The following is a 24632-nucleotide window of genomic DNA, read 5'->3' as shown; positions in this document are numbered from 1 at the left end:
GCCCTAACTTCAGGAACTATCATATTTCTAGCTTCTTATTAAGTCCATTACAGTTGTGGCCAAAAGCACAAACTTCCAGTTATAAAACCAGTAAGTCCTGGAGATATAATGTACAGCTTGGCGACTAGAGTTAGTACTACCATATGGTATATTTGAAAGCTAAGAGAGTAGATCTCATCACAAGAAAATAAATGTGTAACTATGTGTGGTGACGGATGCTAATGACATAGTGTGGTGGTGATTTTGCTATATATATATGTGTGTATATATATATATATATATATATATATACACATATATATATATACATATATATACACATACACACCTATATACATATATATATATTTTTAAATCATTAAGTTGTATACCTGAAACATATTATATGTCAATTGTATCTCAATAAAAATTTTTAAATAGTCTTAGAAAAAATTCCTCATAGAGGCTGAAGCAGCTTCTTCCTCACTCAATGATTTTATGGGTAAGAACACATTGTGTGTTAGGTTCTCTGACTTTTCAGTGGTATTCAAAAACATTACTTCAGTAACCCTCACAAACTGCAACCTTAAAGCATTACTTGGAAAACACCGCCACCTCCTGGCTTTTAAGACAAATTGCATCAAAGACTACAGGTGATAGCGTGGGTTTGGTTCTAGACCACCATGATGAAGCAGGTAACTCAATAAAGCAAGTCAAATAAACGTTCTGGTTTCTCAGTGCATATAAGTTATGTTTACACCATACTACAGTCTATTAATTATATAACAGCATTATTTCTAAAATCATCAATGTATAAACCTTATTTTAAAAGTACTTTATTGCTAAAAAATGTTAACCATCTGAGCTTTCAGCAAGTCAATCTTTTTGCTGGCGGAAAGGAAAAGGAGAACATGGAAGGTTCTGCCTCCATGTTGATGGCTGCTGACTGATCAGAGTGAAGCAGTTGGGGTGAAGATTGGGGTGATTGCGGCAATTTCTTTGAGACAATAAAGTTTGCCACATGGATCGGATCTTCCTTTCATGAACGATTTCCCTATAGTAGGTGATGCATTCCCTATAGTAGGTAGCCACCGTCGAACTTCTTTGAAAATTGAAGTCAGTCCTCTCAATCCATTAAACCTACTGCATTATCAGCTAAATTCATGTAATATTCTAAATCCTCTGTTGGTCACTTCAACAATCTTCATGGCATCTTCACCAAGAGTAGACTCCATCTCAGGAAACCACCTTCTTGGCTCTTCCCTAAGAAGCGACTCGTCAGCCATTCAAGATTGACCATGAGATTGCAGCAATTCAGTCCCATCTTCAGGCTCCACTTCTTTTTAATTTGTTTTTAAATGTTTATTTATTTTTGAGACAGAGAGAGACAGAGCATGAATGGGGGGAGGGTCAGAGAGAGAGGGAGACACAGAATCGGAAGCAGGCTCCAGGCTCTGAGCTGTCAGGCACAGAGCCCGATGCGGGGCTTGAACTCGTGAACCACGAGATCATGACCTGAGCCAAAGTCGGACACTTAACCGACTGAGCCACCCAGGCGCCCCCAGGCTCCACTTCTAATTCTAGTTCTCCTGCTGTTTCCACCACACCTGCAGTTACTTCCTCCACTTTAGTACTGAGCCCCTTAAAGTCATCCATGAGGATTGAAACCAACTTCTTCCAAACTCCTCTTAATGTTGATATTGTGACCTCTTCCCATGAATCATGAATGTTCTTAATGGCATCTAGAATGGTGAATCCTTTACAGAAGGTTTTCAATGTACTTTTTCCAGATCCATCAAAGGAATCACTATCTGGGGCAGTTCTATAGGCTTATGGAAATGTATTTCTTAAACAATAAGACTTGCAAGTTGAACCGACTCCTTGATCCATGGGCTACAGAATGGATGTTGTGGTAGCAGGCATAAAACGACATTAATTTCATTGCACATCTCCACCAGAGCTTTTGGGTAACCAGGCGCACTGTCAATGAGCAGTAATATTTTGAAAAGAATCTTTTTTTCTGAGCAGTAGGTCTCAACAGTGGGCTTAAAACATTCATAAACCATGTTGCAAATAGATGTGCTTTCACCCAAACTTTATTGTTCCATTTATAGAGCACAGGCAGAGTAGATTCTCTTAAAGGTCCTAGGATTTTTGGGATAGTACATGAGCACTGGCTTCAACTGAAAGTCACCAGCTATATCAGCCCCCAACAGGAGAGTCAGTCTATCCTTTGAAGCTAGCATTGACTTCTCTCTAGCTATGAAATCCTTAAACAGCATTTCATTGCAATCAAAAGCTATTTTGTGTATACTTAAAATCTGTTGTTTAATGTAACCACCTTCCTTATCTTAGCTAGATCTTCTGGATAACTTGCTTCAGCTTCTACATCACCGCTTGCTGCTTCACCCTGCTTTTAGGTCATGGAAATGGCTTCTTTCCTTAAATGCACCAACCTCTGTGAGCTTCAAACTTTCTTCTCCAGCTTCCTCATCTTTCTCAGCCTACACAGAATTGAAGAGAGTTGGGGCCTTGCTCTGGATTAGGCTTCGGCTTAAGGGAATGTCGGGGCTGGTATGACCCTCTATCCAGACCACCACAATTTTCTCTGTATCAGCAATACAGTTGTTTTACTTTCGTACCATTAGTGTGTTTACTGGAGTAGCAGTCTTAATTTCCTTCAAGAACGTTTCCTTTGTGGTCACAACTTGACTAACTGGCACAAGAGACCTAGCTTTTGGCCTACTGCAGCTTTTGACACTCACGACGCGTAATCGTATCTGGCTTTGATTTCAAGGGAGTGTAATTCTTCCTTTCACTTGAACACTTAGAGGTCATCAGAGGGCTACAAACTGACCTAATTTCAATATTGTTGTGTTTCAGGGAAGGGGGGGGGGGGGCGCGAGGAGACAGACAGGGGAACGACCAGCTGGTGAGCAGACACACCCGATACGTCTCAAGTCTGCCACCTTAAACGGGAGCATGTCTCGGGGCTCCAAAACAACTACAGAGTAACAGCGAAGATCACTGATCACCATAACAAACACAGTAATAATGAGTAAGTCTGAAACACCGAGGGAATCATCTAACTGTTGGAAAGATGGTGCCAACAGATTTGCTTGGTGCAAGGTTGTCACAAACCTCCCGTCTGCCAAAAACGCGGTATCTGTGGAGCGCATTAAGACCAGTAATAGCTCTAGTACATTTTATACTTTCCACACCAGGAAAGATATTAAAACTGAAAGGCCACAAAAAACACTCTTCGTAAAAACAAGGCAAAAATACCCCCAAAACCTAATAAAAAGCCAGAAGAACAAAACGAAATAAACAGAGCACAGAAGAATAATATCTTAGCTACTCTGAGGATATTCAAGTTGCATCTGAGGACACCGGGAGAGCGGCCTCCAATGCTTTAACCACAAGATCACCCTCCATGATTTGAGAAATGGCAAAAGTAGGGGAAGGCTGGATTTAGACCCATTTGCAAACAACACGAACCCTCACAGTCTCCTGGAGATTGCTCTTTTCTACAGGTGAGGCATGCCGTCCAAAGTAACCTCATATTCTTCATAAAGCTCTCAAAATAGCACATCAGGACACAGGCGTTGTGTCCTGACTCCAACAGACGACTTGACAGTCCCTGAGCACACGCCTGTAACCCAGCTAACGTTGTGCCTTTGAAAAAGCCAACGTTCTTTCACATCTGTTTCACGGGACAGGAGAAACCTTACTTCTTCCCTTTCTCGTCTGGAAACTGGCGGTATCACCGCAACCCCCCACCAAGGTGCCGTGAAGGATTAAGTACGGTTATCTATGTCCATACAGCACACAGCATGCATTAATTAAATGACAGCTATTACTGCTTGATGGATTCACAGGTAGTTGAATTTTATAACCAAATAGTATTATTTCATGAACCGATGCAAACCTTGAGAAGCCATATTAACAGAGAGGAAAAAAATGGAGATCGCCGCAGATTAGGCAGGGGTCAGCAAATCATACAATGGGCCAGTGGCCATTTTGTAAAAAAAGTTTTATTGGAACATGCCATGCTCAAGTGTTACCTAATGACCACGTGGCACAACTGAGCAATTATGACAAAAACCAGATGACCCACAAGTCTAAAATAGTTACCATCCGGTCTTTAAGGAAAAAAAAAAAGTCTGTTAATTCCTGGGCTGGCCCAATGAAGCTGTATCAATAAAATAAAATGCAACACTGATAAATTTTAAAGCCTACTTTTTTTTTTTTTTTTTTTTTTTTTTTTTGAGACAGAAAGAGACAGAACATGAACGGAGGAGGGTCAGAGAGAGGGAGACACAGAATCTGAAGCAGGCTTCAGGCTCCAAGCTGTCAGCACAGAGCCCGACGCGGGGCTTGAACTCATAGACTGTGAGATCATGACCTGAGCTGAAGTCGGATGCTTAACCGACTGAGCCACCCAGGCGCCCCACCTACATTTTTATTAAAATACATAAAATATGTTTGTCATGGTCCTTGATTGAACACTGGTTTGAACAAACCAGTTGTAGGCAATATTTGAAGGACATCAGTATGGATCTGAGTGATACATATATTGGGGAGTTACTGTTCATTTCGTTATGTGCAATGACAGACTAGTTACATAGACAAATATGCTTATTTTTTAGAGACACTACCAAAATATTCAGGGAGGCATGTCGTGTTTATAATTTACGTTAAAATGCAAGTGTTTTTCGTTATCTGAACTCAGTAACAAATAGATTTGGATAAAGTTTCAGATGATTCCCTAGATGCTGGAATCCTGCTACAGGAACCAAACAAATTTGGACAATCTATTCTGGGATACAGAATAGATATGGACAGTAAATATAATTGTATTTTAGGACCAAAAAAATGTCATGTTACTGTTGCATGTCTTAACAATTGTTAAATGTACGTGATAGACATACAGATGGGTATTCATTATACTATTCTCCCTCTAATTCTCTCTGAAAATTTCCATAATAATTTTTTTAATGTTTGTCTTTGAGAGAGAGAGAGAGGCAGAGTACGAGCATGGGAGGGACAGAGAGAGAGGGACACACAGAATCCAAAGGAGGCTCCAGGCTGTCAGCACGGAGCCTGACGTGGGACTCGAACCCAGGTCAGATCATGAGCTGAGCCGAAGTTGGATGCTTAACTGACTGAGCCAGCCAGGTGCCTCTCCACAATAATTGTAAAAAGTGTTTAAGAAAAGACTTTACTTCACACTAGGCCATACTAAGACAACATGAAGTTGTGATTATATTACTTAAAAAACAAACAGAACCTAGGTTAGATAGGAGCACCTACAGCAAAGGAGTGCCTATAGCCTTTTTTGCTACCAAAATATCTCAATATCCAAACATTGTCATTTAAAGAGGGCAATGATAACCAGATATCCAGAGGGAAGCAGGATGGTATGAGATATAAAAATAGTGTGTGAGGGAAGTCTCAGGACATTTAGCGCAGGAAAGAAAAGATAGCAGTTGTTCTCAAATATCTGAATAAAAAGGAAACTGACAGAACCAGTTAAAGTCACATGGAAGCAGATCTCATGAAGCCACACTGATAAACAAATACCACTGCAAAGCAGGGGACTCCACAGAAGAGAAGTGTCACAAAAGGAGGGGGGGGGGGGGAAGGTGTGGCTAGAGAATTAACCAACAGTTAAGAATGTTATAGAATGAGTCTTTGATTGAGTATAAGATGAGACTAGATGGTTTCTAAGGTCCCACCCAATTCTCAAATCCCAGATTCTAACATCTTAGATGAAGACAGGCTACTGACAAACTAGGCATTATACACTAAATTTTTATTTCAGTTCTAGAGCTACTGTGTCAGTTTAGTTAAATTAACATCCCAATTCTCAACTTCCCGCTTTGCCTTCAATATGCGTTTATGTTCAAAGGGGCAGGTGGAGGGAGACAACTGGCAGCACTACAGGGCAACAGCACAGGCACATGGATGAAGCTGCAAACCTTGAACCCGTGTGGCAGGGTGACATTCTATCATTCTGTCACCTGGTGCACTTCCGGGACCCATCCTTAGGGCTGGCATTTTTGCATTCTAGCCACAGAAAGAAAATTTTACTAACAGGACGCCTGGCCTAAAAAAAACCCTTGTACTTTCCAAAGGAAAAGCTTATATATTATGCCATCCATATTACATAAAACATTCAACAAGTAAGTATTTAAGTATAAAGCAAAAAGTACTTGATATACAAACCATGATTACATTGAGTTAAACAGAAAGTTAAAGTATCTTCATTACTTTTGCCTCCACCTACTATGACTCAGTCTAAATAACAATTCTGAAGACCAGCAAGCTGGTAGCATTCATGTAAATACCTTGCATCAAAATGAACTGTTACGATTTTTTAAATCTGTATTAAGAAAACTACAAAAATACTGTTTTTATGGAAATTAATTAACAAAGTGGTGGGTTGCCAGCAACTATCTATTTAAAAAAAATAGTAAGGAAAATTTTTATGTTTCAGTCAGTAAAAATATTTGTAATGGTGCCTAAAAAATAATGGAGGAAAACTTAATTTAATTTAACTTGATGATTTTCTGAATGTGTGCTTAATGAAAGGCAAATCAATGGTTTACACTCAAAGAAAAAGTTCCAGTTAAAACAAAACAAAGTATTTTTGCAATTTAAGAATAATCTAATATCTACCTCATATTAATAATGTTTAAATAGTAGCCCACTTAAGAATTTCACTATTTCATCATGTACTAAAATCTATCTATAAAATAAGAGAACTTGGGGGTGCCTGGGTGGCTCAGTTGGTTAAGTGTCCGACTCTTGATTTCAGCTCAGGTCACGATCTAAGGTTTTGAGATCAAGCCCCGGGTTGGGCTCCACGCTGAGCATGGAGCTTGCTTAAGATTCTCTCTCTCCCTCTGCCCCTCCCCAGTGCTTGAGCAGAGGCTCTCTCTCTCTCTCTCTCAGAAATAAAGTAAGAGAACTTGGATCCTAGTGGAAGCTTTGTGAAAGTGGGCTGGCTCTGAACGTTCCTACACTTATTTGCAAAATGCATACACCATTTACTCATCACATGATTTGTTTTGAGAAATTAATGAACACCTCCCAAATCATAATGTGCCCAATTAATGCCATATTAGTCAATGCTAACATCAACTAATGTATTACTGTGGATAACAAGAAAATAAGTATATTTTACTGAATATAACTTGAAATTTGCGGATTCAAACTCAAAAGATGAGAAATTGAGTGTACCAATTCCTTATGAAGAACAAAATTTACTTTGGATAGCTTTCTTAGTATTTCAAATAAATGGCCTTAATGCAGGATTTTAAGGAAGATACCACGTCATTTTCCAATCACATACAAAATACTCAAAGAAAAACAAGTCCTACCACAGTTATAATTACTAAGGTCCCCCCTCCCCCATGCTCAAAAAGGCACGTTTTTAGGCTGCTGAATCCTTACATTTATCTGCATATTAAACAAGACTGAGATCACATGTATATTCTGTCATAGCTCGCCAACAAAGTATTCTGAAAAGGTCTTTGACAATCTGAGATACAAGAAAAACCAATAGTGAATTAACTGGTGAGGGTGAAATTCCTTGAATACTGATAAGAGTGCACTTTTAAAATACTACCACTTGTATTTATTCTGTTAACTGTCTCCGATTCTGTGTTCATTTTCCTTCTGAGATTTCTTACTGCTTTATACAAGCTTTTATATGTTAAAGAATATTAATCTTTTGCCGGCTTATGCTATTCCTTCGCTAAAATTCTTCACCTGTCTCACTCCTATTTGTTCTATAGCTCAGCATCCCCTTCATTCAATCAATTCTGTAGAAATGAATTGGAAATCTAAGCATTAGGCCTCATGCTGGGGGCTGGGGGGGGGAGGGGGGGGTTGGGGATCCAGCCCTGAGCAAGACCTGGTAGAGGGAATGCAGGTGTTCTCAGCTCCAAGGTGAAGAGTACAAACTATTCCGACCTGAAGAAGGGCCAGCACAGCTCAAGTGGAAAGAGTGGCGCAAGACCAGGCTGGAGATGCACAGAGGGGTCATGCCTTCCAGACTACGTTAAGGATTTTCACATTCTCACATTCATCCCGAGAGCAATGAACTAAAAGAGAAGCAAGAAATGACATGAAGTATTTGCTTTTTAAAAATATATCCCTGGCACTTCTGTAATGGAAGAATGGACTGGATGATAAGAACGGGCAGGAAACTCAGTCAGGGTCCAGTGCAGCAGTCCTGGTGAGAGAGGGAAGCAGTGGAGACAGGGTGGATGAAGATGCAAAGAAGTAGACAGAAGAGTGACATTTCTAGGAGATGACTGAACACAGCTTTGTGGCTGATACAGAAAGAGGAAAAGGGGGTGGAGGATGACTCCAGGTTTGTTGCCTAACATACTATTTACAGAAACACTGGAAGGAGAGCAAGCTGCAGAGCAGACAGGACAAGGAGCGATGGTGAGGATTCTGTTTGGGGAATGCTGAGTTGAAGGAACTCAGAAGACATCCATAGGGAGGTACAGAGCAGACAATTAGGTAAGAGTCCATCACTCAGGACAGGTCCAGATTAGAGGTAAAAATCTGAAAACCTGAGTAGAGAAGGTAATTAAAACCACGACGGATAAAATAAGAAATCAAAGGAACTGAGACATCCGATCCCTAAGACTGAGCCAGGGTGTCCCTATTCTGAGTCCCAGTACCATGTTGCTATGCAAACCACTATCACAGGATTTCCCCACACTATAGTAAAATTTCGTATTTATTTATGTCTCCCTGGTAGACAATAAACTCCTCAAGTACATAATCAAATCTTACTTATTTTTACACCCAAACCTTAGCATAGTTCCCAAGACACTAAACACATTCAATAAAATGTCTGGAAGAGCTTAACTGTTAGCTTGAGATTAAAAAGCAGTACACACACACACACACACACACACACACACACACACACAGGTTTCAGAGCTCAGACTCTGGAATAGATCACTTGGGTTAAACCAAGACCCTACCATTTATCAGCTGTGTGACCCTAGGTAAGTTATTTAACGCCTTTGTGCCTAAATGTCCTCATCTATTAAATAAGGCAGGTAATAGGACCTATCCTGGAGTGTTGCAGAAATTGAAATTTCATGCAAAACACAGTGCAGTACTAACAGTTGGTAAGCATTCAAACTTAGCAATTCTCATTGTTATTATTATCTCCTTTCTTTATCTTCCATGAATACAGAAGTGTTCAAAACTGGAAAGGATTTCCAGTTATCTGCTGTGGTCCTCAAGCTTTGGAAAACAAAAACAAAAACAAATCATGTTCTTTCAAGTCTAAAAGCAAGGGGTAGAGGGGCACCGGGGTGTCAGTGAGTTGAGAGTCAGGCTCTTGATTTCAGCTCAGGTCATGAGCTCAGGGTCATGGAATTGAGCCCCATGTCAGGCTCCTCTGCCCCTCTCCTCTGCTTTCTCTCTCTTTAAAAAAAAAAAAAGTGGGGTTGGGGGTGCTTGGGTGGCTCAGTCGGTTAAGTGTCTGACTCTTAATTTCAGCCTAGATCATGATCCTGTGGTTTGTGAGCTGGAGCCTCAAGTCGGGCTCTGCACTGACAGTGCAGAGTCTGCTTGGGATCCTCTCTCTCTCCCCTTCTTTCTCTGCCCCTCCCCCACTCTGGATCTCTCTCTCTCTCTCTCTCTCTCTCTCTCTCTCTCTCTTTTTCTGTCTCTCTCTCTCAAAATAAATAAACTCTAAAAAGGACAAAGAATAAAAGGAAAAAGAAAAAAAGAAAAAAGCAAGTGGAAAAATAAAGAATTTTGATGTGTCTGTTTAGTATTATAAAAAAATAGATTTAACAGTGATTTTTTAAAAAATCCTCAATAATAGGGGCGCCTGGGTGGCTCGGTCGGTTAAGCGTCCGACTTCAGCTCAGGTCATGATCTCACGGTCCATGAGTTCGAGCCCCGCGTCGGGCTCTGTGTTGACAGCTCGGAGCCTGGAGCCTGTTTCAGATTCTGTGTCTCCCTCTCTCTGACCCTCCCCTGTTCATGCTCTGTCTCTCTCTGTCTCAAAAATAAATAAACGTTAAAAAAAAGAAAAATCCTCAATAATAAAACCATTTGAAACCAAGTGCTTATTATGCAGAGTTTTTTTTTGGGGGGGGAGGGGGGTTGGGGTTAGGGGAGAAGGGGAACAAGGAGAGAGAGGGAAAAAGAATCTGACCAAGTCTATTACATATTGCAAAATATATATTTTGCTTTAACTCAGCTAGGTACCTGCAAACACAGGAAAATTAGAGGTACAACAGATTTGGAAACTAAACTGCAAAAACTGTGTATCATGTTCATTTCCCTTAAAGTGTAAATCTACTCTGTTCATTTCAAGTGTATGGCACAGGTTTTCTCCCCAGTCTTATATGTCGTATTCTCCCATATTGTGAGCCATCATTTCAGAAACTAGTTACGTCTGTCACTTTATAGAGAATCTTGATATTTGTCCTAACTTACTCATAAGTAACCACACTTTGTGAAACTAATTAAGCCACTAATAAGCTAATAAAACCACATAATTTTAAAAAGATTATAATTTTCTTGGTAGTGTAAATATTAACTCCCTAGGCGGCTAGTAAGCTGAACAACCCCTCTTTCACCTTCTGGTTGGTGTCAGGGTTGACACCCATAAAGTTCAAAGTTCTCCGTATTCTGTATTCTGATTTTTATGTCAGGGATGTGAATGCAGGGTTCAAACTTGAATGCTGACAGCTCACCAAGAATTTAATCAAGAGAAAGCACCCCAAGGTAGAATACAACATGAGAAATTTTCTATTTTGATGGTTTCCTTTCAACTGCTTTTACAGGCTTACCCTTCGTATAAAATGTGTGCTCTAGTGTAGACAACCTGTTTAAGGTCTATGTCATGTATGAGTGCCATTTTAAGAAAAGGAAGGTAGAATTATGAAATAAATCAGCTAGCTGGAAAATAGTAATACAGAGTTCAAACTTTTCTAGGTAAAAAGCAGTTTTTACTATTTAGTAAAAAAGTAACATACTTAAATAAAAGCAAACAGGGTTACAGAATGAATATCTTTCCACATGTAAGCACCATTAAGAACGTCTTAATTTACTCAGAACTGTCAGATCTTTAATTGACTGAGGGCTGAGTCACGTTTTTTAAACTGGAAATTAAGGTCTGCGAGAAAGACAAAATATTTTAAAACAGCACAACAGTAAACTGAGTAATTAGATAACATACAAGTAAAAGAAAGTATTCTTACATAGAACATAAATCAGGAATGATAATGAAGTTTTCTGACTGCAACACTAGCTCTTAACTACTAAGTAAAAGATAAAACAAAATAACAACTACCAAAATCTCAACCCCCAGAGATACTGATTAACTAACCTTCATGGGGGCCCTAATTTTTAAAAACATTGCCAAGTTGTTTCTAGTGGGCAGCCAGCTGAGAACCACTGGGCTGCAACACCACAACAGGTCATCAAAATAATGGAATTTCCCTTTCGGCAGGTCCTTAAAATGGACTCTATTCTCATATTAGGCCTGTTTATCATTAGAGAACATCAAGACTTCTGTAGTCTGTTTACCATGCGTTGTTTCCTTAACTTGATTCATGCATGAAACTGTCACACTCTGCCCTGTGCCTCTGCATGGTATGAAATGTTTAGGAACGAGCGGCTCACTGCTGAATCTGATGTCGCAGTTGAAACTCCCTCCTGATGGACCTCTCCAGAGCACAAAGCACGGGGCACTCCTGACTCTCAAAATTCTCCCTCACCACCCCTAGTTTTGGCTTCTGAGGCACCTTTCCCTAGGTTCTCCTCCCATCTACAATACTCTTCTGCTCCGCAAATTGGAAGTTCCTCACTGAATCCCAGGACAGTTCCTGAAAAGCTCAACAATAGGTTCCAGAGGTGAGGAACCCCTGAAATTGTGCACACACAAATTTGGAAGTGTACCTGAGGAGGCCATTTGTTTTTCATATTCTCGATGAATTTAAGAGCCCTGAAGGTTATAAACCTTTTCTTCTATAAGCTTTCCAAGCTTCAACTGTTATCTCTGAGTTTATGACTCCTACATCAATCCTAACCTATCAGAGATCTGAATCCATTTTCTTCACTGGCTGTGCGGTATGTTCATTAACTTAAACCAACATATCCAAAATCAGTTAATCCCCTCAGAAATACTTGTGGTCTCTTAATTCTTAATTTCAGTTGATGAAGCCACCCTCCAACACTCAACACCTGAATCAGAAATTTCAGAATCAATCATCCTTCAGCTCTTCTCTTTCTCTTATACCCAGTTAACTTTTCACTTTGCTTCTTTTCTGCATCCGAAGCATCGACATTTTATTTTAGGCTTTCACATGTCCTTATGACCACGGCCTTCTAATGGAACTTTGCTTGCAGTATCCGCAATCTAGTCCGTCCAACAAATAAGCTCTCTTCCTAACTGTGCCACACCCCTGCTTGAAGAAAAGTCTGGCTCTCTTGCAGGGACACATGGAATCTAACTTGCTTGGCTTGGAATGCAGTGAGCTTCGAGCCTCCAATTTACCTTTTGTGACCTAATCTTCTTCCACTTCCAACACACCTTAACAATCTCAGCTATTCACTATTTCTCCTCCAGCAGACCTTTTCTTAATTTTAAATTTGCCTAGGATGCCCTTTCCTCATTGCTTCACTAACAGACTCTTACTTGTGGTTAGACTCATTGAATACACAACTGATACGAACCAAGCACTGTAGCTGGACACTGGGAATACAGCTCAGAACAACGGTCAGGGGAGGAAACTTCACGGCAGCTGTATTCCGGCGGAAGAATCTGACAATGAACAGATAAGCAATTAAAATAATTAAGAAAATGTGATCTATGTTGTGAAGGGAATAAGAGGACACAACAGAAACTCTAGGAGGAATGATGCAGGCAGGCCTCTTAAGTTCCTCAGAGACGAAAAATTATTCTTAACGTGCGATCTTGTAGGATAAGAAGGAACCAGTCACGAAACACTAAGAGGAGCTCTCCGAGCAGAGGGTACCGCAGAGGTACCGTCTGCATGATGACCGTGTGCTATAGGCACCACACGCCTTGAAGAGAGCTGTTTAATATAAATGTGTAACCTTTAGAATTTGGCTTAGCTGGCACTTGGTCAACTCAACAAATAGTTGCTAAATTAGATGAATACTTCAAGAACAAGTGAAAAACCGAATTGTGGGGTTGGGGAGTAAGTAGGAAGGGCAGACATTTTTCACTGTAACAGGTAAGAATCTTAGTAGCCCCAAACCACTCAAGTTCTCTAACAGCATCTATTATGTCCCTTATTTAACTTACTGGTATGTTCTGCTTAGTGTTCACACACCTAACAAGTTATTATTGGTTTCAGTTTAGACCCCCAAATCCTGAAGGGCAACTGTGTTTCAGGAGCTTTTACAAATACAGAAGTATGTTTCTGATGTAAAGAAAGAATTATTTTAATTAAAACACCCATACAGATCCTTAACGTTTTTGATGTATATATTCCCTTTCCTTTCTCCTAAGGGTTACGTTCTCCATTTTAACCCCAGGAGTCCTGTGAGCCCTAAACCATCCATACCCAAAGTTCATTCCATGGTAGCTGGTCACAGACCAGCCAACAGGTCAGCTGCCTCCAGCCTACCAGTCGCGCAATTAAATGAATATGATAATAAAGCCATCATTCCACTCTTTACAAAGTAAGAGTGAGGATGTAACACAAGACGAATTAAGAATGTAGCTTCAGACATTTGAAACTCTTCCAATTTAATCGGCCCCAAACAAAAAGCCTAGAAAGAGTAAATTAAAAGGCACACATTCTTAATAGACACACATTCTTAATAGACACACAAATTAAACAATTATCCAAGTGGTACTGTACTATGCACTGAAGGAGAATTTTCAAGATCACTGGCCAGCCAAAGGTTTTCTCAGCTTTACTAACCTAAGGATTCACACTAGCAGTATGCTGCTGAGATGATAAAAGAGTTATTTGCGTGGCTTTTCGTCAATCATAAACTGTTCAGCTGTGTCACATACCTTAACTGCCACCATCACCAAAAAAGGAGGAAAGAACTGGGTTAAGAAATCTAGTGTACCTTTGAGATTAGCATACCAACGTTGTGCTGAGGCAGGTCTCATGAACTGGTGACTATGCCTTCAGGAAGGTTGTACCATCCACATCTACCCTAACCTGCCCCCAGCAGAGATTCTGGGATATATATGGTCAAGCCGTGCAATTAAAGATGCTCATCACAACTTCACCGGGTTACACACGCATACGAATAACTGGAGACAGCCAAGAAGCTCACTGTAGCCATCAGCTGGTAAGGAAAAGAAAAGACTCTACACCTTGAAAGAGGCTCTGCAGCAATTTACAAGGACTGGGGTGGTTCTTATTCCACAGAAGGTTCAGGTTTACCAGGAATGTTAGCTGAGGTTCAAACAACGATGGGTTCTATAAATGGTGCCCATAGTCAAAAACCAAATTCCCATCTTCGTATTTGTGCTTTTAGACTACACATCAGCTTTATTATCTTTATATCTCAAGGTCAGCAACACCTGTCCCTGAAAAAGTGTGGTGGAAAGAACACTAGGGAACATTTAACAATGTGTCAGTCAGACCTTTATTTCAAAACGGGCTTTTATTCTGGACAATATTAACACCTTGGAGACCTGTTTTCGTAAAAATCTCCCACTATAGTCCTTAGAATATCTAAAAGGATATATGGAGGTGTGTATGTATAAACTATATATCTATATCTCTATAGATATATCTATGGATATATATCTATGGATATAGATATCTACAGAGATATATATAGATACATATGGATATAGGTATCAGTGAAATAGCCATGATCATTTCTTTGCTTATCTCAATATTTTTCAGACCCAGAATCCATGATGGCTATAGGAATAATGTTAACAATATTATATCAATACTATATCAATCTAGTCAACGAAATGACTACTCAACTAAATCAAGAACATCAACTAAACTTCCCTCTCTTTAAACAGGAAAACAAAAGTCACATCTCTACATACAAGCATATACGCCAATCTTCTTAGGGGAGAAATAGTATAAAAAGCAACTAAAACAAAACAGCACAATATGGAAGGGTTATAAAACTCGACCCCTGTACGTTTAAAGCAAAACATATTTTTAATAGCACGTTTCATATAAACTTCTGTAATATACCTTTCATGAAAACATTATTTCAACTAAAAACCAAGACCTGGATGTCAGCCAAAACAGAAAAGAACAGTTTGCAATTCACTGTATTTAAGCAGAAACATTTATTTTCTAGTCAGCAGTTTCAAATGTCCTTCTAACTAAACTAAAACATTTGTACTTCACTTTAAAAAGTTAACCATTTTAATAACAGCCTAAACAAAACTACAATTATCAAGCTATTCCCCTGCTTAGGTAAGCCTCAGTATCTGGTGTTAGCCTTACCATAAACAAATAATTTTCCAGTTCTATGCGGTCATCCTTGAGTCACTTGAATTACTGGAGCAGAGCAGCAGTCTCAGCTACTTCTAAAATTACAAGAAAGCTACAATGTAGGACATTTATAGTGATAACAGAAAACACAAGTTAAATGGCCTGACAAAGACACCAACAAGTTTCAAGTTTATCACCATTTAAGGTTATACAAGCAAAAATAGTATCCTCTAAAGAAAGAGGAATTCTGCTAAATAAAACCATCAGGGTCTATTGCTTTTATTCAGAAGCACCATACAGCAAAACAAGTGGTCAAGTCCACAGGGTAATAGCATTTCAATAGCTGCAACGTGGTGCCAGATCAGGCTTTGTTGGCCTTCCTTTCCCAAGAAACAGAGATGTCTCTTTTTACTTAGTCCATCTGCCGTAAGTGCTAACCAGATGCCTGTGTGATAATTCAAAATTAAAACAAAAGTGCTTCCCTCCCCCCGGAACCTAACAGCAGGGATGAGTCTAAGTCGGTAATCACACATCAAGAATTCCAGTGCTTTAACAGAAAGCCTCCATATGAAGGACACAAACTATATAGCTGGTTCACCTTTCATGTGCTGCCTAGTACCAATGCTGTTAGCATCAGGGAATATTTTTTCACCTAATTATGCTGAGCATTGTTCCAAATGCTTTTCACTTAATTCTCACAGCAATCCTACAGGGTCGTACTGGGATTAGTCCCATACTGTAGTTGAAACAACTGGGGAATCAAGGCAGTGAAATAAATTACTCAGGCCATATCATCAAAGAGCAGCACGGCCACTGTATTGAACACAGACAGCCTGTATCCTGATTCCATACTGTTAAGTGCTATATTAAGACTAATCCTAAGAAAACAGTATAACTGATTTTGACTAAAATTGTTCTGCCTCACAATGAAAATACCTGTAATTTATCAACAAAAGAAGGCTTGCACCTGATTCTTTGGAACTATTTAATTAACAAAAACAAATTTTTACTTCTTTTAAAATTTTATGCATTCTCATCGAGGGAGTTAAAAACCAAAAACAGGGGCACCTGGGTGCCTCAGCCAGTTAAGCGTCCAACTTCAGCTCAGGTCATGATCTCATAGTCTGTGGGTTCAAGTCATGCATCAGGCTCTGTGCTGACAGCTCAGAGCCTGGAGCCTGCTTCCGATTCCGTTTCTCCCTCTCTCTCTTTCTGCCCCTTCCCTGCTCAAGCTCTGCTCTGTCTCTCTCGCTCGCTCAAAAATAAACAGACATAAAACAAAACAAAACAAAAAAACATACCACGGACCAATGTTTATAAGCAGATCTCTGTGGTGCTAAATACAATTAAAACAGTAAGAGTCCTCATCCACACATGTCCTGACAAAAGCGTCCTCAGTACACAATCTGATTTTCAGTACTCTTGCTTGATGAATGAATACTGCATGCTTGAAGTTGCCAGCCAAACTTTTGTGCTACGTTTTTTTTTTTTCGTGAAATTTTAAACAGTTTCATTATTGATTCCTGCACAAAGGCCCATCCGAACTGTCCCAGAACTCACTTTAGTGTGTTTAACATTTAATGGGATCCCTAGCAGCAGGTGTCCCATCCAAAACAAGCCATCGAAGCCAAATTTTGAGTTTTATCACCAATCACACGATAAGACCAGATGAATATAACTTCTGATACAAACTGATTCTTTTTCACTAATGACCTATTTCTAGAATCTTGGTTTTTCCACAACTACACAGACACACACACTCCGTATCTTTCGTCTTAATAAAAGGTTGTATCACAAAAGTCAAATTTGTATACGTAGCCTGGCAAGACCTCAAACACGCATATACTCTTTCACCCTTTCGAAATTTCCCAAGGTGGTATTCATGCGAGCAAATACTAGAGCTACTCAAGGCAGTAAATCATTATTTTTACTGTTTGAACTGGTTTAAAAAAAAAAATCCCCAATCATGTTAGAGAAGTTTTTGCTTATAATTTGCAGCCAGTAAAACAAAAAAACAAAATAACTGAAATTGTAGGCATCAAGAATTAGATTACTAATTAGATTAGATAATTAAAGGTTCCCCTCATCTACCAGATTACCCTCTGAAGTCAAAGAAAATAAATATACCCTTTTATTAACATGTTAATCTTCAAAATATGTACACACACCTGCATGACATTAGCGTACAATAGGATGGCAACTCATAGTCCTGATCCTCCAGAAAGTCCTAATTTTATCAGGCATGATGAAATCTGGACATCAATAGCACCAGGCAGTGTGTAACAAGGGATTTAAAATACAAATTTGTGTGTCGTGTTTCGGTATTCATGGTATGTCCATTTCTCTGCTATCTACAAGTGCACAAAAAGCACCTGAAGAGAAACACCTTTCTTCCAGCTTTACGTACTCGATGCGGCATTAGGCATATAAAAGGTGTAACAAATCTGAGTGTACGTTTCAGGAAATCCTTATTTTTTAATTCAAATGTCACAACACAGCTAAATTTTCAAAGCACTACAGGTCTTCAGTTAAACACACGGGGGAAACATTCTACTATAAATTCTTCTAAAATCAATTTAAATTTTATTTTTCAAAGCAATAATAATTTCATCACATGGTCAATGATGCAACGGAAGGAAATCTGTTCAATCACCAGATTCTTACCGGCTCCCTTTGCCTAAAAACAATGCTGACACCCATTCAACTAGATTACACAATATTTATTGTAAGTGATGTGCCACGTCCATGATAAGAAATAACATTCTCCAATAACATTCGGTTGCATATTTCATATGTATTTGCTCTACTTTAGAGCAAATTCTGCACATTCTATACATGTATATAGTAGTTCCCCTCATTTGTAGAGTATATGTTCCAAGACCCCTGGTGGATGCCTGAAACTGCAGGTAATACGAAACCCTATATACACTATGTTTTTCTCTGTACATACATACCTATGTTAAAGTGTAATTTCTAAATAAGGCACAGTAAGAGATTAACAAGAGTAATAAAACAGAACAATTATAACAATGTACTATAAGAAAAGTTATGTGAATGTGGTCTTTCTCAAAATATCTTATTGTACTCTATTCCCCCTTCTTTTTGTGATGTGAGATGATAAAATGCATATATGTTGAGATGAAATGAGGTGAATGATGTAGGCCCTATGACCTAATAACCTAATATTAAGCTACTACTGACATTCCGACCATACATCAGAAGGAAGATTGTCTGCTTCCAGCCCCTGGCTGACCAGGGGGAACTGAACCCACAGGAAGCAAAACCACAGATAAAGAGGGGACTACTGTATATCCACAAAAGTTTTGATATAAAAATTATCCACATAAAGAAAAATTTGTGGGAATCACTTAAATTGTTCCCTCAAACTTGGCAAAATGTAATTTCAGTTAAATATTCAGATGCAAAATGATCAGAAAAGACTGATACTAAGAAGGTTTTCAGAATAAAAATTATGAAAATCTGAGGTTCAATTAAAAACACACAGTGAGCTCTACAATACTTTTAACCTTTAAAAAAGTGACTGTCTGTAATTATAGTACTACCACTTGAACTTGTAAAACACCTTTTAATTCTGAAAAGTGACAATATTTTTTACATGCTTTATTTCAATACAGTCCCAGCATGAGGCTCTTAACCTGCTGTTCTGCACAAACAGAATGAATACAGAACATCTGACATGACCACTTCAATTCTACAAATAAAGGGGAGGCATACAGAAGAAGGAAAATACAACAAAAGTAACATTAATGAAAAGGATATATATAGCCCAAGGATGTATACCGAAAACTCCGTAAGAAACAAACAATACAAATAGCCCAAAAAATCACTTGGACTGTTACATGATTAAATAAGGATAGGAACTAAAACAACACCAAACACTGGGAATGTTACAGTAGAGAGCAGGGAACACAGAATTTGGATTGCTACTAAAGGTGGAAGCTAGGGCCTGACCCCCACTCAAACACGGAACAGACAGGGAACCACAAACAGGTCTAGGTGAAGTATGTGATGGCAACCCTGTGATTGAGGGAATTCACTTAAGTCTCATGTGCACTATGGAAATCTTGGGACTCAACATCCAACAGCTTCAAGTGTGGTCCTCCCCCAGGATATCCTTCATAGAAGGAGAGCTTTATGAAAAGATTAAACAATCCTTGATTCATTAACCTAAAGGTGACAATCTTGGGTTTTTCCTCTTAGAATCTTAAAACGCAACTCTAAGTCTCCCAATGTTTATACTTTCCATTAAAGGTAACTGCACATCCATGAAAGTCCTTTAACAAGAGATACTGAACCCCAACTCCATGAAAATGCCTGTGTTAAAAACGCTATTCTGGCTATAGTGAACCAATCAAGAGCACTTATTAGCAGACCATTAGTTTCTGATCTTGAAGGCAAAGAGTATGAAAAGAGGGGGCTGAGAATAAGGATGACACATTTTGCTTAAGACAAGCCAGCTTAGCCAAAAAAAAAAAAAAAAAAAAAAAAAGCTTGAGACAAACAGAAGCTGTGGTTGACATAATTGCTTCTGTGATTTATCAGTTTTATTTTCATTGTTAATCCTCAACTTTATATAAAGAGCTTTATTCTCACTGGACATGAAGATGATATTCTCTTGAAGGTATATGTGGCCATTTCAGTATGCCATAGGGAAACCTCATTTACTGACCTGGAATGATTTGGGAAAGTATAAAACCACTAAATAGTGATGTAAAGCACAGAGATCATATAAGCTGACAAATATTTACCTGGAGGTACCAAACTGCAAATAATTCTTTAAACCAGATTCTCCATTTGAATGGCCTGCCATTTTCTCAAACTTTAAAAGAGACAGCAGATTACGCTCCGACTGCTAAATCTTTTCCTTATATTTCTATTTTTCAATTTTCTCAGGGATTCTGTAATTGGTTCTTCACACAAAAATCACACCAGGCTTGTTTCTCTCTCTTTTTTACCCACAGCCAATTTTAAGGCACTGTTCTTAACCCTAAATACAGAAACCCACGCTGGTTAACTGCCAGTGTCGCTTTGCAACTGCAGGTGACAGACGCAGCCAGAGAGCTCACAGATGTGAACTGGCTGGCTGCAGTCTGAGTCTTATTGCAATGAGCACACTGACAGAGCCCGCAGATGCACACCGCGGCTGAAGGAGTCTTAAAAACCATCATTCTCAATTAAATTACTTTTAGGGCTCTTACGGGCTATCATTAAGCGCTTATCCCAATTCTGATCCTCGCTTAGCTCTGCCCACAATTCATTTTATCTTCCTCAGTTCCGGATCCTTCATCAAACCTAATTTGGGTAATAATAATAATAATAATAATAATAATAATAATAATAATAATAAAGCGGGGCTGTTGGCATTGCCGGCACCAGTAACCGGGGAAGATGCTATTTGGTAGCATTCCCGCCGCGGCAGAGGCCGCTGGAAGTTTTTTGGGAAGCAATGGACCCCTAGCATCTTTGCACGATTCTTCTTCTCCAGGGTGAGGGCTTCACAGAAACGGATGGGGAATCTCCCTTCTGTCTTTCCCAGGGGTGGCTAACAGGAAAAATAAAACACTTCTTTTCTTCTGCTACACCCCGCTCGGTTAAGCTCGCAGGCAGGGACGCCCCGCCCCCCACGCCGTTATCCCTGATGAGCTCCCCAAATATCACCCGGTCCTCCTAAGAAGTAGACCCTCCCTCGGCCCCCGGACCAATTCCTCCCACCTTAGTTCCTCTCCTCGGGTCGTCCGCCCCCGCACACCCCACCAACCGTACGGCCCGGCTCGCACACGCCAGCCCCGGCACCCAGATGCCCGGCACCCGGCGCTCAGGCCGCCCGGTCGCCCGCGCTCCCCCCGCCCAGGGTCGCCTACGGGGTTACCGTGGGAAGAGGGGGCGGCGGCAGAGAACGCGGCGGCAGCGCTGCTGCCGGTTACGTCGGACGCGGAGGATAAGCTGGAGGACAAGGATGATGATGAGGCGGGCGCGCTCCCCAGTCTCCATGGAACTCCCGCCCCGACCCGTTGCTAGGAGCCCCCGAGGCTCGGGCTCCGTCTTTCGTGCTTTGTTGTTCCGGGTACTGGGCGGCCGCTTCTTCCCCGCGACAATAAATAGACCAGACGCAGGGGGAACATAGAGACAGTGCGCGGGGGCTAGAGCGCCGCCGGACAGGGCGCCCCTGGGCTCCTCGCTAGCCACTCATTTCCGGCTCTCACTGCTCCCGTCACTTTCCCCCGCCCCTTTCCCCACTTTCCCTTCCTCCTTCCTGGTCCCCCAAGGTAGGCCCCTCCCGCTCTTGGGCTTGGCGACGTCCGGGTGTTGGGGGCAGGGAGTGCTACTGGGCTAGACTTCTTTTGCTGGAGGACCGCCTAAAAAGGTTTTGAAAAAACTGCGTGATCTTTGTACCTTTCTAGCTCATCTCTAAACATGAGTACGTTGTTCCTGGCATACAGTATATTATAAATGGACTTTAATTTTTTTGTCAAAACCTTAGAACTTTCTCGTTAGCTCGTTCAACTTCAAGGTCCACCATTTAACGCAATTAGCAAAACTAGTTCTCAACAAGTAAATTTATTTTCTAAGACATTTTCTGTCTGAAAAAGTCCTATTTTCGCTTTTTCAGTTAAACGCGTTAATTTACGACGTCATGATAAACCTCTCATTAAGGAATTCTAGTTCTAGTCCTAAAATACACCGGCAGGAGATGATAGCGGAAGGATGGATGGACAGATCGATAGAAGGGTGGGTGAATGGGTGGGTGGGTGGATGGATGGATGGATGGATAGATAGACAGACAGACAGAGAGATAGAGGCAGGGAGCTTAGGTCACACTTCTGTCGTCTCTCCCTTCCCTATTCCTTACTCAACTTGGGTTTGCGGTCAGGACTCCGCCTGGGAGCCCGAGCACTTCAGAGGCTTATACGCGGCGCAGTCAGATCCTGGAAGGATGGACCGGGGCGAGGGCGGCTGCAGGCTAGGGCTGGGGAGCCCAGCAGGAGAAACGGTGGCTCAGGCCGACGGGCGTAGGAGGGCGGTCACTCGAAAGCTGGGCGCCTGGGGACTGAGACTCTTTCATGGCTCTGCGCCCAAGTAGCCCTGGAATCCGGGAACCCCGAGAGGCGCACACTCGCCAGTTTGAACGGCCGCGCTGCGGTCCGATGAGCTCTCGGGGGTGGCCTGAGAGGCGCTGCCCGCGGGAGCGAGACTCGGGTAACGGCCTGGGGAGCGCCAGGCAGCGCAGAACCCCGCGGCGCCCCCGGAGTCCCACTCTTCAGGCTGTCACGGGCGTCTGCTCCCGAGCTCAGCTGCAGCCAGAAGCCTCTGGCCACAGAAAAGGCCGATGGGCAGCTCTGATTTAATAAAAGGCCACAAGGCGGGGTCATGGGTATCTGGTCTCTGATTGGTGTGAATCGTGGGTGAAAAATGATAATGCCACTATCCGTTTGAAAATGAAGGCAAGGGCTGACTTCAGGGGATTTGGGAGTATGCAACCATTTGGGTATTTTATTATCTATTGGGTCTCTAAGGATGGCTCTTGATCTTTTGCTTCCTACTCTAAGTATTCAAAAAATATCTGAGCATTTAAAAAGCTCTGTAGATGAATGGAATTTCCATTTTGCTGCAGTATTTGTACTAACTTATTTTCGAATAATATTAAATAATTGTAGCTTGGTTAGGTATAAGTGAAGAAAATAAACGAGGCTTGACTGGAAAGTAATGTCTGTGTCATACTGGGGTGATGACTCTTAGGAGGTAACGTTTCATCTGTTAACTGAAAGCTATGGGAGTGGAAGGGATGTTCAGAGAGTGTTCTGGACAGAGGGAACAAGATATGCTAAGAGTTTGCTATGCCGAAGCATTAGCGTGGATGGAGCATCCTGATCAAATCAAGGGAAAGAGTGACATCAGATGAAATTGGAGAGAAAGTCAGGCCTTAAACCTTCAGTGCCTCGTAGACACAGAAGGGAGTTTGGATTTTCTTCCAAGTGCTAGAGGAAGTGATGGGTTTTAAGCTGTAGTGTAACATGGTCTGATTTGCCAAGGAAATGGCAAGGGAAAGGCTGTAATCCCCTGATTAGTGCCAAGGCTGAAAAGTCAATTTCACATAAATGGTGACCAATTTTAAGGTCTTCATGAGGCAGCTTTCTTTCAGGGGACCAGCAAGATACCTAGTATGAAGCCAGTCAATTACTTCAGACTCCCTTTCGTCGTAGATTAGTCGACAATTTGTTGCACTACAAGTGCCTCATCCGGGAAATGGATGTATGTTGCTGCAAGCAAGCCCCATTCTCCGTAGACCTATCACATTAGCCCATACACCCTTCCTCTGACCAAGGAATTCACTTCACCACGGAAGACGTAAAACAATGAGATAGAGTCAGTGGGCTTCACTGGCCTTAGAATGTGCTCCATTATTTAGGTGCCAGGTAAGATTATAATATTACTCATTATTCAGGTGGTAGGTAAGGTTAGAATATACAGTATATGTTCTGAACCAAGACTCTCCATTAATACAGAAATTGATACCTAGGCTGGGAACCTAGTGAGATTTATCTGTTAGATAAGTGCTCCTTAAAATGTGATGTATGGACCAAAGCCAGTCTGTAAACTGTACTGATCAGCAATGAAATAGGTATAGAAATTGAGAGGAGCATTTTGAAACTTTTAGTAATTTGACATTAATGTGGCCCCTAAGCATGCAGTTTTCTATTTATGAAAGCATTTGTCTGTGTTGAGTTGATAACTAAAAACAAACAAGCAAAAAGTGATCCTTCACAACAGATATCTGTGTCCACTAAGGCTTCTAGCTTTATGAAAACTCGTTTTTGTTTTCTTTTTAATCAAGCTATTGGAATATATTGGATACTTCTTACTCCCTTGGTGCTCTGAGAGAGACAGACTGGTTCAGCAGAGCCACTCAGAAGGAGATGGGCAATAATAAAGTGGTACTTATATAGCTGGTAAGAGGAGTCCTTTCTGCCAGTGGGTTAGTTATCTTGCATTGATAGTGATCAGATAATATCTACTCTGCCAATTGAAACAGTTAGATTTTCTGCCCCCCTCCTCCCCCCCACCCCCCGCTTCATCCCTCATAAGGTTAAAACACTAGACAGGATTGCAGAGACCCAGCAGGACAATGGAGTCAGGGATGTCTCATTCCTCGGGGCTCTTCTCAAATATCTTCTGCTG

At 40.8% G+C, this 24632-nt stretch overlaps 1 protein-coding gene across 7 annotated transcripts in view; it reads right to left on the bottom strand.

Moving 5' to 3' along the window:
• Positions 1-22674, bottom strand: part of TBPL1 (TATA-box binding protein like 1) — a 35578-nt gene extending 12904 nt beyond the window's left edge. Inside the window, exons 1-2 of one of the 7 annotated variants that reach the window (XM_042939877.1) lie at positions 22311-22673; positions 15447-15529 (exon numbers count right to left, since the gene is read on the bottom strand). The gene's annotated coding sequence lies outside the window, so the exon portion shown is untranslated. Of the gene's footprint in view, positions 1-15446; positions 15530-21167; positions 21260-21324; positions 21582-22305 lie in introns of those variants that run through there. The other 6 variants (XM_042939876.1, XM_042939878.1, XM_042939881.1 and 3 more) reach the window with 6 other exon arrangements.
• Between the last annotated feature and the right edge of the window lie 1958 nt (positions 22675-24632).

This window comes from Panthera leo, chromosome B2 (assembly GCF_018350215.1).
Source record: "Panthera leo isolate Ple1 chromosome B2, P.leo_Ple1_pat1.1, whole genome shotgun sequence".
Classification (NCBI taxonomy): Eukaryota; Metazoa; Chordata; class Mammalia; order Carnivora; family Felidae; genus Panthera; species Panthera leo.
This window is presented reverse-complemented; position numbering and strand designations above follow the sequence as displayed.